The 16,520-nt window shown below is 45.1% G+C and overlaps 1 protein-coding gene across 4 annotated transcripts in view; it reads left to right on the top strand.

Moving 5' to 3' along the window:
* The window catches only part of LOC135385335 (uncharacterized), a 91,526-nt gene that overhangs the window by 15,743 nt on the left and 59,263 nt on the right, over positions 1–16,520 (top strand). The window contains exon 1 of one of the 4 annotated variants that reach the window (XM_064614606.1): positions 4,263–4,290. The exons of the other annotated variants lie outside the window; for them this stretch is intronic. The gene's annotated coding sequence lies outside the window, so the exon portion shown is untranslated. Of the gene's footprint in view, positions 1–4,262; positions 4,291–16,520 lie in introns of those variants that run through there. 4 annotated transcript variants of the gene reach the window in all.

Raw genomic sequence — 16,520 nt, 5'->3', positions numbered from 1 at the left:
CCTACGCCGCCTATATCTAGCCTTGTAATGAAAACAAGCTCATTTGAAGAATCACCAAGGTACAGGTTGGGACAAAAGTTTACGGAACACGCGAGCGACGTACTTTTTCTTCGGTGCGACACCCTAGCGGCTGCCGGAAGCGGGTGAGTTCACTGGTTCGGAGGGGTGGATGGATGCGCTATTAGCGACACGCAGTAGTGATGGGCAAAACTACTCTTTTTAGTGAATCGATTCATTTGATTCAGTTCATTTTAGTGATTCGTTCAAAAGATTCGTTCAGTGATTCAGTGACGTCACGACACACGTGACGCAATGACGTCATCAGGTCATGTGATCGCTGACCTCACATTTATTATAAAGAAAGAGGTCAAGAGGAGAACGGCGCTTTTCTGGCAACCGCATGTTGCTGTGATTATCTCTGCTTATTATTACATACTCAAAAACGACAGATAAATTAATGGGGGATATGTTTATTAAAGATAAATTAATGTTGATGAACAATACAATACAATACATACTCACAATCAGCACGACACTCATAGGAAATGAACAAACACGAAATAAAAACGTGGTAACCAGAGCTCGAACATTCGAACTCAAAACGCAAGTCGCGTCATGTTTACACTTTTGTTCACTACAATTATCTGTTCATTCATGTTACATCTGTTTTCTAACCTAAATTATACCGAATGTATGCTGTCGCTAATGTATATGCTACGGACATCGCCTCTCATTAAAGTCGGGTCCCGAGCAGTTTCATGCAAATCTCATTACTTCACGTTGCCAGTTTTATCGCCTTCATACGGCGAGAAATAAACAAATCCTAATAAAAAGACCAAGGGTTACAGCGCTAGCACGGCAACGGTTGCACCCCTTTTCGAACGGACGCGTCAGGGTTGCTACCGTTATTAAGACCGCTTAATGATATAATGAACTAGTTATCTACCGAACGGATCCATCCCCGTAAAGGATCAGCCGCGGAACACCAAACAGTCCAGAGCGAACCAGTCCAAGCCCCGTTCCCACTCACTCGATCAGGAGCGGTCAGACCATTCCATGGATAATGCCATAAAGCGCGAACAAACAGTCTCAGAATAGCCCGAAGAGAACGAATCACACCATGACTCAGCGAGCCAGACACTCCCGCTGGCCAACGGCGCGAAGCGAACGGATCAGAAAACGAGTTAGTGAGCCACATGAGCACAGCGCACAACCGAACCACCTAACCGACCTCCATCGCAAATGGGGCACTCAATGAATCGGTGAGCCGCACAACCATACAAAGGTTCTCCCTCGAACTCGAACTGTCCGAAGCGAACGGACTGCTACATGAATCAGTGATCTAAAACGCACAGCAAACGAGTCACCTCGACTCAAGGGGAGCAGCGGCGCACCAGCCAACCGTGATCCATACGCCTCTGAACTGAATCAAGCATCAAAAGGTTCAGGCCGATTCATTTGATTCGTTTGATTCAGTCTCGCTTGCGCGCTGCTGTGCGCCCCCACCATACGCCCACACGACCACACCGTATGCGCGCATGCGCACGTAACTGCGGATGTGTGCTGTGATTGCGATTCGCATTCAGAGATGGCGCCGTGCCGACCTCGTCAAATGTTTTGAAATCAGTGTTTCCTCTTTTTTGTAGTTTTCGAGAACCCTAATTGAAGGTGAATCAATGAACGAATCTTTTTAGGGAAGGTGAATCGATTCACTCAGCTCAGGCTACTGATTCGTTCACCAAGAACGAATCATTCACTCACTGCCCATCACTAACACGCAGTGGTCGCTCCAGTGTCGCTTGGATGTGCCTGGGAAATACGAGTTCCCGCTGGCTGTGTGTCGCTCCCGGCGCACCCTTCCATCCCTCCGAAACAGTGAACTCACCCGCTTCCGGCTGCCGCTAGGGTGTCGCACAGAAGAAAACGTACGTCGCTCGCGTGTTCCGTAAACTTTTGTCCCAACCTGTACATGTAGACGGGTGCCGAAGGCAAGCAAAAATATCGAGTATGAGCCTGTCATCTTCGTGATACGCGAGCGGACATGAATGTTGCTGGCACAAGCACGAACGTAAATACAATAATTTTCCAGGGAACGCATAATTGACATGTACACCAACGATGCACTACGTGCATAACATATTGTCATGAACAGAGTACCTTTTCCGCCTTTGCTATTCTGCGCCACAGTGTGTACGTGGACGTGCCGTTCCGAGGAGTTTGCGAGCGGAGCAGTCGGCCCGGGCGGGTGTACCTCGATCGAAATCCCCGCTGCAAAATGAACTACTGGAAATCAACGTTACTTGACTATGAAATGCACAGTCGCGCACTGGAAACTGCTAACGGCGAACGTAGACTAACCTGGACATCAAAATGCAAAAACCGAACATGAACTAACCTAATAGTAAGCTAACCAACGTGGTGTTCCGTCCTGTCTGCCCTGCTAAGCCCAACGGCCGCTAAAATTGGCTTTCGTTCGCTCAAACGACTTGGACAAGCATCGAAAACCATTTAATTTGGGTGGTTAAATAGTGATACGGTGTTTTTCAACACGGCATACCATGTTACGAAGCAATCGGGCATTCTCTTTGATTTTCCTTGTTTCGAAAACGAGAATTTCCAGGTCGGGGATTTCGCAAGCGGGAATATCGAGGTCCACCCGACCCGGGCGTCCTCTCGGGAGTTGTTTTTTCTGTTTTAGTTCGAATTGTTCTAGAGCTTTGACGTGTACAATTGTCTGTAGCGGAGCAAATTACCTGCCACATCTACGTAGCTAAACATGAAAAGTACATGTGTAAATTCAACGCCTAGAATTTTTTCTTGATATTGTGCTTCTAGAGATTTTGCGCTCTCATGCGTGCACATTCTCCCGTTCTGTCGTGCAAGGCCCTTTTGGGAGCTCTTGACATACCGACATTAATATGAATGAACTAGCGAGTACGATCGCGGCGATAAACGCGAAATGCGTTTTCCACGATTCATGTTCACGCATTGACTCTATGGCGACAAGTAGTTATAACAACGCATTATAAATTGAAGTGCAGCACCCAAAGTTTTCTCCCGAGGTTGAACTACTGTATAGCAACAGCCATTCGCCCATGATTCCAAAGGACGGAAACTATTTTGATCGTTCGGAATGATTGAACTATACGTGACCAAGTAACGAACAAGGTGACTAAATAATAAATATCTACCTGAAATATTTTAAACTGTCCTAGCAACACTACATTTAGATTAAAGTATTTTTGCAAAAAATAATATAAATTAATTGCTAAAATTTTTTTAACAATTTCTAACGTGACACTTAGTTTTCGATATACTGCATGTCGTGCATCGCGATTTTCCGCAGCTTTGTTACGTATGTGTCTGTGTGTGTCAGAGAATGAGAGAGAGAGAGAAACATCTCATAGGCGCTAACTAGCTCGCTAACGCTAACTTGCCGGGCCCTGAGTCCCCTCGCAACTTTCCTTTCGATGTATATTCTAACAACCGTGTGTTTCATGCGTGTGAACATGAAAATCCTGTAAAAACTTGCCTCAAAACACGGAATCCCCGACACCGTGGCCGACACCAGTGCATGAAAGGTGGAGGCCACCGGCAGATTGAAAAGGCTATGAAACAACCTATCTCACTTTTTGATCATGCGTTGTGTTCCACTGGTACGCTTGGAGAAAGGCTGCTTGAAAGTGGTCGCCGTCTGGCACGACTGACACCACGATTCCACGATCCCAGATCCGAATTTGCCGCCTCCACGATTTGTTCGGCAAAACACCGCTAGCGTCGGTCATTCACTTCCTTTCATCTCCACGAGAGTGCGTCCTCTACGCCGGCGCCGCCGCAGCCAGCCTCGGGAGCGGCAGCGGAGAGTCTGCCTTCCCGTTTTCTTTCGGTCTGTGATCCTTTTTTGTGTTTCTGCACCGGCGCAAAATCGCATCTGTGCGCTGGTTATCAGCCGGTCATGTTCGTCGGTTACACTACCTGTCTCGGCAGTCACTCGAGTAACATGTGGCGTTCCGTACGGTGTTGACAGTTGTGTTTCCGCGGAAGCGTGCTTCGCAATGGAGTGTCTGCAGCTTGCTCCCTGGATGCTGTGTGCTGTGCATTGTTATTGATCGGCTTCCGTCGTGTCGTGTCGGGCTAGTGGCCGAAGAATTACCTCGGCTCGCTGTGGAGGTGAGCGACACTTCGTTTGCCGTGATTGTGGGCTTCGTCCACCTAATTGCGGACATATTGGACGGCTCGGAGGAGACTTTTCGAAGTATTCAAAGGTTGTGCCACACCTGATGCGCGCCGGTAAGCGTTCTCTCTGCTTCTTAGTTAGAGAGGAGCGTGAACGAGCACCAGTATCGCGCGTTGTATTCACTTGGAAGCAGAATGCAAAAAACGAGTGTTTGTTGGTGTCAAGAAGAATGCAAGGACGAAACCATTTGGAAATGCTTTGAACACCACGCTCTTCGTGTCACGATAATTAGGGGAGGGGTGGATGAGGCCCCTACAAAAGAAATAGTGGCATTTTTTTTTCGTGTGCGTAATCTACCGATGTATAAACTACACCAGATCGGATGCAAACACTAGAAGCTTTACCATTTTTCTTTCTTTTTCATCGGAGTGAGTATTTCATGTGACGCACTTTTGTGCTTGCACATATCGCAAGGGGTGTGGTTTCAGTGGGGCATATTAGAAAACAGGCGCCCGTACTGTATATTCAGCTGATCAAGTACTGTAGGCATCTGTGACGTCACTATTTAAAGTCCGTTATCACTATCTGTCTTCCCACTCCCTCGTTAGTACCGTATTTTCCGGTGTATAACGCGCACTCCTAAAAACGGGCCTAATTTGAAAAAAATTCGATGTATAACGCGCACCGCAATGTTGCTACAAGCTTCTGTACTGCCACCACTATACACAATAAACCAAGGCGGTGTATAATATATGCATATACTTCACTTGAATTATTGAATTAATGATATTTAGTTTCGCGTCCCTTCTCCTTTCGCAGTCTTCTGAAATGAATTCAGGATTATTTACTGCTCAATAGCATCCTTAAGCATGCTATGGATTCAGATGGACTGGGGTCCATCGCCCTTTCGCCTGCTTTGTCAACTGACCCTAAGAGATTTGGGAGAAACTCACAGCACACCCTGGAAGAGGCTAGAATTTGCACGTTACCGACCAGAAAGGGAACTCTGTAGGAAAATATTCGCGTGTATAACGCACTCTTCAAAGCACTTTTTTACTGTATAACGCGCGGTTATACACCGAAAAATACTAGTGCTGCATTAATTCACCAAACGAAAAATGCTGTCCACGCACACATCGGTGTTACTTTAACACTCAAAACTAAATGTCCACGGTGACGCGTAGAATCGAGCCTCAAACAACGATGCACTCTTCCCTGGAAGAAATGCTGCCAGTCCTCCGGTTTGATATGATAAAACAAAGAGGGCGATGTGTCATACGACGTGTGCGCGCTTTCCTCGTTTTGATTTCACGGCGACGGAGAGCCAACCCAAGGCCTTCCCGTATAACCATTCTTGTGTATAATGAGTGCCGCTGTGCTACACCTGCCACAGTTTGTTCCTCTTGTCTGGCACATGTGGGGAGCGCCGGCGATCTAAAGAATAGGGGTCAGTCGGCTTCACTTTCGTTTGTTTGCGGGCCTCCGCTTTTGTAAGTCGGCGTGAAACGACGCCGCGATTAGTATCTTCAGCGCCTGGCTGTGTAAGAGGCCTTACGTGGAAATTATGAGGCCATTGAACTGCGAGTGGAAGAGGGCTGAAATTGCTGTTTCTATCAAACTGTGCGGATTCTCTTTTTCTTCTTTTTTTCCTTCTGGGATACGGGATGTCTGTGTGGATTAGGACTACGTGACAGGATATACGACGTGGCTTAGAATGGTGGATTGCTTCAGCTGCTTTGATTATGCGGTCTTTAAGGTGCCACTTACAATCGGGACGGGAAGAGAATGCCACGTCGAGCGATAAATTGATTGATTGAAGTGATGCAATGCGCAACTTACAGTGCCGCTGCGATACTGGAAAGGTACCATTTGAGGCGTTCATTGAGTAGCGCAAGTCCTTGCATGTTTGATACCAATCAATTTTCCTTTTTTTTTATTATTATCCAAATTGAAAATTTTGGGCAACACTGTGCCGAAGTAGACCCGAACTTCGCGTTGCCCGTAAAGCGCATCGGCAAAATTCAAAGTCAGAGTCGAAGTAGTTTATTCGAATCGATCACGACAACAAATACACAAATAACGGGACTGTGAGGGCAAGCCCTGATATACAGTCCCTCTCACATGGTATAATTGTACATTGCACATTTATATAGTCAGTAGGTTATAATGTGTGGGAACAGAAAACAAGAAGATAACTAAAACATAAGAATGGCACTGGAAAAGCTATCTTGTGGGCTACAAGAGCTAAAAATAAGTTGAGTGTAGAACGCAATGATTCAAACCTATAGGAAACGGTTTTCTGTTACAACAAAAATATGCGTAGTTGCTGCTTGAACTGAGGAAAGTTGTTTATAGATCTAATTTGTAGTGGCAAGGAATTCCAAACTTTGGGGGCAAAATAGGACATAGAGTGAAGACCAAAATTTGTTCGGGGAAAAGGAAGTTGCAACATAATGCCGCAAATGATTAGCCGATATTAAAAGATTAGGCAGCATACCATGATACACTCTGTAATCTAGGAGCAAAACCTTAAACTTAACCAAAGTAAAAATGTCTAGTAATGATATGCAATTGAAAGCACAGGAAATTGAGTCGGTGGGGCGGTGGTGACATGATGATCTGCATCGCTCTCTTCTGGATGATGATAAGATGATTCAAGGTACAATGATACGTGAGACCGTACACTTTCAAGGCATAGGAGATGAGCGATTGAATTAATGCGTAATATAGGCTGTTACAAGAATTGGAATAGGAAAACGCGACCTGAGTTTAGACAATGCATACAGACCGGGAAGGATCTTGCTATACGAGCAAAGTTGACGTGGTCATTCCAACTCAAGTGTTCATGGTGAATAAACCCTAGGAATTTTCTCAATGGGACACGCGGAAAAATATAATACCTCACGCTCTAGGTTGATAGGTACTGCATGTATTACGTTGCATGCGCATAGCACGGGGTATACAGCACAGCGATATCTACGGCGCGCTGCGTACCCAAAATCTCTCGCACACGCCCATAAAAGGCTGGGTACATGGGCCAGTGTTGCCCGCCAAGGTGAGGGTTGTTTCACACCAGGCGTGACCCCGACCGATTTTATCGTAATATCGGACATATCAACTGTGTGATATGTTGAAAGGCATTTATAAGCAACAAAGCTCTTACGTGACCATGTATACGTGGGTCGACTGCGTGGGAGCTGTTTCAGCCCCTTTTCTCTACCTGGCTACCATGCCAGGACCTTTTGTGTCACGTTGCGGAGGCGAATTCCTGAAACTCAGCTCTCCTGCGATGTTGGAACAACCAATGGGGCTCACGCGTGTCCAAGACGGAGGTCGACAGAATGCTGGGCTCGGGTTCGATGTCAACAAAAAAGGAGGATGTCGACACAGGACCCACACTAACCCCCCTGTCCCCCACTCCTTCCTGCTGTCCTGTCTCCATCTGTCCACGTCTGTACATCGCTCATAGCCACAGTTGCTTCGCGGTGCTAACACGGAATTTAAAAAAAAAGCTAGACATCTGAGGAAACGAGGTCTTCCTTCTCTCTGACCGGGACTCTGGCCGTTCACACATGAATTCTCGCAAGTTAATAAGCAGATACTTGTTTCGCTCCAACCCGTTTTGGCTCCCTAGTTTTCCCTTCGGGTCCAAGACACGCTACCACGGAGGACCATTGCAACAACACCAAAGATCGAGAATCGACGACACAAACACCGTAAGCCTCCGAGGCCCCAGCATCAAATTAAACCGGAAATCAGATGGCCCAGGTCCGAATCCTGACGTCAGCACTTTTTCCTTGGTTTAACACCAAACATGTTTGTGTCTTGAGAGAGACCAGTTAAAAATCCGACAGCTATGGGGACAGCTCCGTACACGAAGTGACATCGAACACTGCACACCGCAAAACGCGCACGTGAACCCTTCAATAAGCTCGACAGAGACGCACTATCCCCTCCCGCGTTCTCCCAGTGTTGAATAGAAGTGCGATAGCCAATTTGGGTGCATCTGGTTGCGTTGTGCCAAACATGCGGTAGCTGCACGGGGCCATCTTTGGCGGGAAATTTTTGGTCACGTGCGCACTGTCACGTGGTCCATAAGCCATGGACGGACCTACACGCTGGTTTCTGCGTAATGATTCTAGCTCTTTTTTCCTTTCATTTTCCTTCTTTTCTTTCCTTTTTTTGAATGTCAGCGCCGCGAAGCAACTATGGCTGTGAGTGGCGCACAGGCGTGGACAGATATAGACTCAGAGAGGACAGCAAGTACGAGTGGGGGGTTAGTATGCGTCTTGGGTCGACTTCAGGGGGAACTGTGCCGACATCCGTCTGGAAAGCCTGCCGGCAAACCTGGGGAAAACATCAGACAGCACAGCCAGTGGCAGGATTCGAACCCTCCAACTCCAAGTATTCAGCACGGCCTCGGTTCTTTAGCTAGGCAATTTCAACATGTCGCCACACTCCCCTCTCAGACGAGAGTGGTGTTGCAAAGTGCTTGTTAAGATTGTTTGCTGTGTTACAACCTTCGTACGGTTGTATATGGCTCCAAGGTTATTGCGAGGGGGGGGGGGGAGATGTTTTGCAGTTTAGCGAACATATTGCACACAACTCACCGAGAATAACGGTATTTCGAAAGCCACGTTGCATAACGAATATCGTGCGACTTCGTGTAGCCCTGCACAGAATATGGGCGAGTTTATCCATAGGAGGGGACTAAAAAAAAATAGGTAGTCTTATAGAAGAGTGTATAAGACTGTCTTGTAGGGGGTGAATTTTGTTTTCTGTATAGTTTGTTGTATTTTTGGGAACCGCAAAATTTTAGTTGCCATCGAACTCTACATAGCTAAATTTTCATGAACTTCCACGAATTACTCAGGCTCTTTCCATAGATACTGCCGATTTCGAGATTTAATTTACTTGACGTCGCAGAATTCCGTGGAAGCTTCCTCAAGAAGGTTTATATCGTTGCGACTGTGGTACGTATGTTAAAATCGAGGGAGTGATGACCGAAGCATTCTCGGAAGATACATAAATCATTGGTGAAGTTCTTTTCGAGTTCTTCTTGCGGGTTCGCTGCTTTCTCACACATCGTATGTATATGAAAATTCGATGAAGTCTACACCTTCGCGGCTTTTAGAATCGCAAAATCAATTCTCATATTCATTATAAACCCGGTATGCTTTCACACGCGCAAAATCGGTTCGAAGCATATCGGGGCAGCATGCTGAAGAGTGAGAGAGAGAAAGAGAGGGAAAGACGACGAAAGCAATCACGAAAAAGATGATACGTCACTTCGGTTCTCACTCATGTGAATCTCCCCCACCCTCTTTCTCTTTTTTTTTTCTTTCTTAGTGGGAGGAATGTTTAGGGAAAGTTTTTGCACGTGCCGCTGGCGTTGTTTATTACGAAGACACTTTCCACGCAAGACACCAGCTATAAACAACGGGAACCGAAGTCTTGGGGGCACACTGACATACTTGCCGAGCGAAGACAGTCGTGCCTGTTATAAGAGGCCGTTTCCGCAAGCAACGCCCCATCTGTGGCGCAAAAGGAGACGCAAAAGGCGTGGCCCCGTTATCCGTATTTGTTCCGTAGCAGGCCTAATTAAAATGTCGCCACAGTCGTCTCGCTCGGGTCCTCATATTTTATGGCATGGGCGGGTCTCGCATTCCGTGACGTATACACCGTGTGAGCAAGACGTTCTTCCGACAGCCTGTCTTGTCTCCGGTGCAACTAATATGGCATCGAAATTCGGGTGACCCTGAACGAATGATGCAGCAGCACTCTGGTTGCTGTGATCTGACATCAGCAGTTGACACTCGTGCATGTACGATCAAAGTCCACATGAACGCCGACGACGCGTATGTATACCGTAATCTATTAGTCATTCAGCTTCCTGTGCGTTTCTGGAACCCCTCCGCTAAGCGCAATCTTGGGGGTGAAAAGTGAAACACACGGGAGTGAAAACGTTGCTTCCTGTGCGTGAAGCCTTTATCAATTTGCACGTTGTTTGCTCTCCTCTGCGCAGAGAGCCAGACTTGTACAGAATACTGTGCAAAAGTATTTAAAATAAGATACTAAATACTCCACGAAAAAGTATTTAAAATAGAGTACAAAATACTCAAAACTGAAAGTAATTTGAGTAAAGTACTAAATACTCTAAGAAGTGTTTAAGATACTCTTTAAAGAACTTTAGTATTAGCAGTAAGTGAAACGCGTATTCTAAACGTGGCCTTACAAATGAAAGGAATAAACTTCATCTGACATGCTTAAGCATATCTTTCATTTGCAAGGTCTTGGTGAAATTTGGTGAATCCAGGTAAACTTTGTTGATGTTTTCTGACCCAAAACTTCGAAATCCCTCGTGTATGTCAGCTCGGGACTTTCAACCTCTTGCGCGTGTTTATTGCTTTGGTGACCAAGGAAATAAATGCATTACTTGTACCTATATATAGTCCCCTGGGGATTCACCTGGCAATATGAATATGAACCGTTTTCTGACGATGTTGGCTACTGACAACAAGGCTAAGCGTGAGGCCAGCCTATTGTACAGGAGGATAAGTGACAGATTTCCGAATTCCCGAAAAAAAAAAGAAAGACAGAGGGTTAAGTTCCAGTGTGCTGAAAATGTGGACACAGCGGGAAGTGTGCTTGATGAGGAAGGTCAGTACTTCGAGTACTGAGTAGCAAATACCGAAGAAATATTTTAAGTACGTTAAAAATACTTGTCGCGAAAAGTATTGAGTAGAGTACCATAATACCGAAAAGAGTATTTAAAATTCTGTATTTTGAGTACGTACTCAAGATACGTATAACAAGTCTTGCAGAGACGAACTGTCATAGAGTATTGTACTATTGAACCACGCCACCGACACTTCCATCTTAAAGAAATTGTTGAAAGCGCGGCTGTAGAAGCCTTGCTCGTATGTAAGAAAAATAGTCTATAGTTCAGTATCAATTTCTGCGTAACTTGCGTGACTTTATAGCAGTTAGGCTTCTTGGATTTGAGTGTGAATGTAATAAATGGAGCTGGAATTGCTTTATGATCGCTCAGTTCCTTGTGGTATAATCGAGTGATAGTAAGCTGCCGGGGTCGTATATGACGTCTGGTATATTAGCTGTGTTCGGTAGCCCTACAGTATCTGCATCATGTCCAGGTGGACCTGTGTTATGTGAGTTGGTAGTCCAGAAGAATGTTTAGGAGTTTGCCACATTCCGTAGAGTATCTGGCAGACACATTTCATTTGATCAGTTTCTGATAAGGTAAAGGAAGTATAAAAAAAATTGAATGAAGCAACGGATGCACTCCCCCCCTCCCCATTTTCCACGACGCCCCTCTTTTCCACAACTGCCCAGGAAATATGAATCCATGCTCCCAACACGAGCCACGTGATGCTAACCTCAGGTTACTGGGAAATCGCAGCAACAGTAGTTCCCTGCTTACAAAAGCTGCACCAAATTCTCTCCGACACTCGCTATCCTCGAAACGCGATTCGAATTCTTTAACCAGGGTTCTCGAAAACAGCGTTCGCCACAATCTGCGGTCGTGCTTCTTTTTGCCTCGATTTTCTCGAGGTTCTTCCGGAACAAGGGAGTCCTTTCGGTTCTTTCACTCATTGCTAAGTGCATGTTTCTTGAAATACACTTCGCCAGAGGGATCAGGCCCGTACGATTGAGATCGTTGACACTTTATCTGTTTCGGACTAGTGTTGCTCACTTGTACGGCGACAGGTGCCACTGGTGTTGACGTGGAGGCCTGGCACATTAGTCTGTGTTACATAATAGCTTGGCGGTACTCACATTTCGATTTGCAACAAGGAAGTAAAATACTGACACATCTCTCTCGTACTAAGAGAAGCGCGTCTAACGAAGGGACGAAGACAGGACGGCACACACACACACATGTGCAGCGCATAACCAAAGTGAAGTGTTAACAAACATCTCTTCCATGTATATGGCTGTAAGACCGTGGTCGTTAATCCCGTCTTGTTAACTGGAAATCTATAATCGTCATTGTTTAGGTAGTAGTAGTTAACTATAATTATGCGTTTAAGTTTCAGTTACAATAGCGCCATAAAAATAGTCGTCGTGTATCAAGTATACCGGGAGGTATATACAGGTCTAAGAAGTCTGGTACATTATTAAACGTACTTACATTTGGATATGACACAATAATGTTGGTCACCATACGCCTTCGATCCTGATTGTGAACGGGCTCATTATTGCGTTCCCCACATCACCACCAGCAACGGGGTAGAGTAGCGCCCCTGGCGATGAAACTCCTCATTCATCATCTCACAATAAAGGTTGACACAGTAGCTTATGTTTGACACAATAATAGGCTGCAGAGAAGCGTAAAATGTTTGCTAGGCCGTTTGAACTGTTGACATTCATGCCTAATTTAACTTTCCGGAATTGCGTGTGCAGGTTTCTATATATATGTTTCAAGGTGCGGTTGAGAGAATCCCCATTCATCATCATACGTGTATTTTTTGTTGTCGTTGAGAGAATCATTTGGGTTACCCATTTTAGACCGTGTTCCAAAGTACATGAATCAAAACGTTGCTTTCTATGGACATGTGCCGTGGCACAAAATGTAACTTTCAAAAGTTGTACGTGTAAATATATTGTAGTAGAGTGGGTGAGACGGGAATACCAGGCAGAGTTTTGTGTACGCTTTAGGGAAGTGATACATAAACATAACATAAACATACAGTAAATATAGTATAAACATACAGTGTTTGGTAATGAGTGATAATCAGCGTCGCAGTCCTAATCGCCTTGTCGCCGCACACTTTCCCATCATTGATTCATCAATCAATGCAGTCACCCACATTTCGTCCTCTCGGACGAGGAGCTTCATGTGAAAAAGAACTTTATTGCTATAAAAAGTTTCATGTAAGTGTTCCCCAGGTTAGACGGTTCAACAAAGTTCGTAGCTCTCCAGAACTTCGACTCGTTTCGGCGCATAAGTCCTAACAATGCAGCAGTATACGTGCCCGGCCCACGCACCCTGACATTTTGGACTCGCGGCAATCCAGTACTGCAAAATCGAATCCCACACACGGGCCGTCATTCCCTTAATACTGGCATCGCCGAATAAAGTGCAGGCAAAATAAACACATCCCAGCGCTTCCTTTCTTTTCGGGAGCGGTGGTATTCTTAGCGAACGGGGCGACGGCGAAATTCTATAACTGTTTCAATGTTTCACAAGCGCTAACGCTTGCAGCTTGCTCGTGGTCTTGCCCAAAAGAGGTTAACGCGAGCTCTCCGTTTTTGCGGCGTAGCTTTGATCGTTTCGTGAGACAAACAGCAGCTTTATCGTCCGCTTATGACGTATTAAACAAATATTCGTAAACTGACTGTCTTGGGTCAAGTATATAGCGAGTTATACATCGGCTTTTCGAACGTTCTCACGGAGTGAGTGACATGGCAGAGGAGCCGCGGGCGGCTTGCCAGTCTCTGTTTGCTTCCGTTTGTACTAGGCCACTATTCGCAACTGAGACTCAGAACGTGCAAAAAGAGAAAAAGGAAATTCGCGACTTGCGACTTCCTTCATTCGCGCGCTTGACTGTTTGGGCCGGAAACGGCAGTTAATGATAACGCATTTCTCTCGCATTTACCGCCAAATCGCCAGTGAATTTTGGTTATAAACGCTTTATTCCCTCAATGATTCTCTCCGAAAAGGGAAACATGTTCACGCCAGTGAAAGCCTTCCTGTTCGCGTCTAGTTGGATTAGTGAAAATTTTAGCGCTCCCGTGAACATACAACTGCGGTGCTTTTGTGGCGGAACGTTTTACAGCGGAACTATCGCGCATGTTTACATGACTTCCGGGTATATCCACTTTCGGTTTAAACCAGATGTCCAGTTGTCCACTTCCAGTCTAAACCCGACCTCCGGTTGTCCACATCCCGTCTGTACTTAATTGACTTCCTGTGTGCATTTCCGGTCCAACCTGACTTCCGGTTGTCCACCTTCAGTGAGTGCTTGATTTCCGGTTTGGCACTTTCGATTAGTATATGTATGTCCATTTAATTAACCTTTAATTAGCCTCAATTACGTCAATTACCGTGTAATTACACTTTAGCTACCTTAGGTACCCGCAGGTTACATATGGGGCAATCTTGAATTCCCTTAATTACGTTTAATTACCTCCGGTATAACCTGCGGTTACCTTCGGTATTCTTTAGTTTCATTTAATCTTTCTCTTACTTACATATATCTTACATTCATTACCTTTAAACTCAACTTTCTTGTTTTAATTGCTTTAATTACATCTAATTACCTTCAATTACTCTTACCTCTTACTCACCTACGACTACTTCAATTTCAAATAATTTGCCTCCATTTACATTTACCCTCTTATATGCCCTTTGCGTGTCTACTTTTACCGCTGTCTTCGTGAGGCTTCACCATCTAACGCACACGCACACACATGCATAGATACAGCTTTTTCCATTTTCACGCTCCTACTGCTAACGCATTGAAATTTCACCATGAAACGACCGTGCAGCTCTGTTAAGCCAAACATGACTATAGTATGTTCCGGACTCCGATGATAATTCGTCGTATGCTGTATGCCAGCTCTCCGGAATTTCGTTAGGCGATGTCCAAGTACAGGCAACGTGTTGATCATTATTAACAGTTCGTATAGCGTTTTTAGTTGGTCATTTTTGGTACATGGTTATTGATTTGGTACCTACTTGATGACTGACTTTGTACTCAGTGCACTTGTAAATTGTGCATTCTTGTTATATTGTAGTCGCGTTGTATAGTCGTATTATCTATTTCTGTACTTGTTTGTGTGGCATGACCGCGTTATGTAATGCCTTTGGGGACTCAGCGATCATCAATCATTAAACACGGAGAAGAATGACATTCCTATAAATGCTCTGAAAGGCACAAAGCCTTCGAACATGCGTTCAACGTTCCAAATGTTTTACGCATGAACTTGTGTGGAACTCAGAGAGGCAAATATGTGCGGTTTTTTGTATATTCTGTAGGTTCTAGAAGCAGTGCGGTAGCTATAGTAGTGCAAAGAAATATATCTAACTGTTGTTACTGGGCGCAGGCCGGTACAAGTGTCAAAACCAATTTTCGCGATATGACGTGGAGATGTGAGACTCGTTCAGCTGGCAGACAACGCATGGACTTTCGAATAATAACATATATTCAAAAATAGTTTTCTCTTATCTTTACAGTCTGATGCAAAGATCAAAACTGTTCGAAACTGCTGGAATTGAATGTTTTAGATGTCCATACAGAGACACACACGCGTGTGCGCGCCATCCACTTTTGCCAGTATTCTTCAAACCACAATTCAAATTCCATCACTCTCTTTCTCTCGAAGTGCATTGTCGTGCTGTATACGACCGTGGAAGTTAGCTGCACATCAAGCAACCATCAGATTGCTTACCAGCAATCTCTGCATTGTGGAAACTGATGCGACCGAACCGAACCGAACTGATGCGACCGAACCGAAGAAGTGCAAGGTTCGATTCCTGCCTGTGTCTAGTTCTTTTTTTTTTTTTTTTCTACAACTGTCGTATTTCATTTTTTCATGTTCTTCAGGTATAGTATGTTGTGTTTGTCTATTCGAGCCTCAGAACACAGTGATGGAGCTGCTGCGCCAAAAAGTGCCAAAAAGCGAATCCTGCTACATGCTGGTACTAACGCGTGTTTTTCTGACTTATTGCGCCATGTTTGCTCTAAAAGGGACTGCCGCGGAGGTACAATGAAAGTGAAAACGACACGAAGTTTACGGAGGCTCTTTCCATTGTTGTGAGGCTTCTCCGAAGAATCCTGCCATGGCATGATCCGAGACCAGGTCCCAACAGCTCCCCATAGAGCCCATAGTTCGATATAATTACACAACACTGGGCACATGACCAATGAAGGTACGACGTTATGCATGTCAGTTGGCCTTCCTGTTTAGCTCGCCTTTCGGCCCGTCATGGCTACAACCGACTTCTACTGGTTCCTGTGCCTGACGCCGAGTTATTCGGTATTCCAAAATAACTAAAGCAACTTTTGGTTAAAATGGACATTTATTTGATGCATCGTATTTGTTCAAATGTCAGACACATGTATGCACCTTGCATACATATCCCACTGCGTTGCGCTTGCTGACACATTGTAAGTTTGAACTTCCAAAACGATACACATTAATTCCTACTGACGACCTAATACTTCCTAATACTTGACGGAATGTTTGTCCGTTGTATTTGGCCTGCGGAGAGGTTAAATGTCAGAACTGTACATGGTCTTCTTCATACTGAGCTGTACATGGTCTTCTTCATACTGAGCTGTACATGGTCTTCTTCATACTGAGCTGTACATACACT

This window comes from Ornithodoros turicata, chromosome 2 (assembly GCF_037126465.1).
Source record: "Ornithodoros turicata isolate Travis chromosome 2, ASM3712646v1, whole genome shotgun sequence".
Lineage (NCBI taxonomy): Eukaryota > Metazoa > Arthropoda > Arachnida > Ixodida > Argasidae > Ornithodoros > Ornithodoros turicata.
This window is presented reverse-complemented; position numbering and strand designations above follow the sequence as displayed.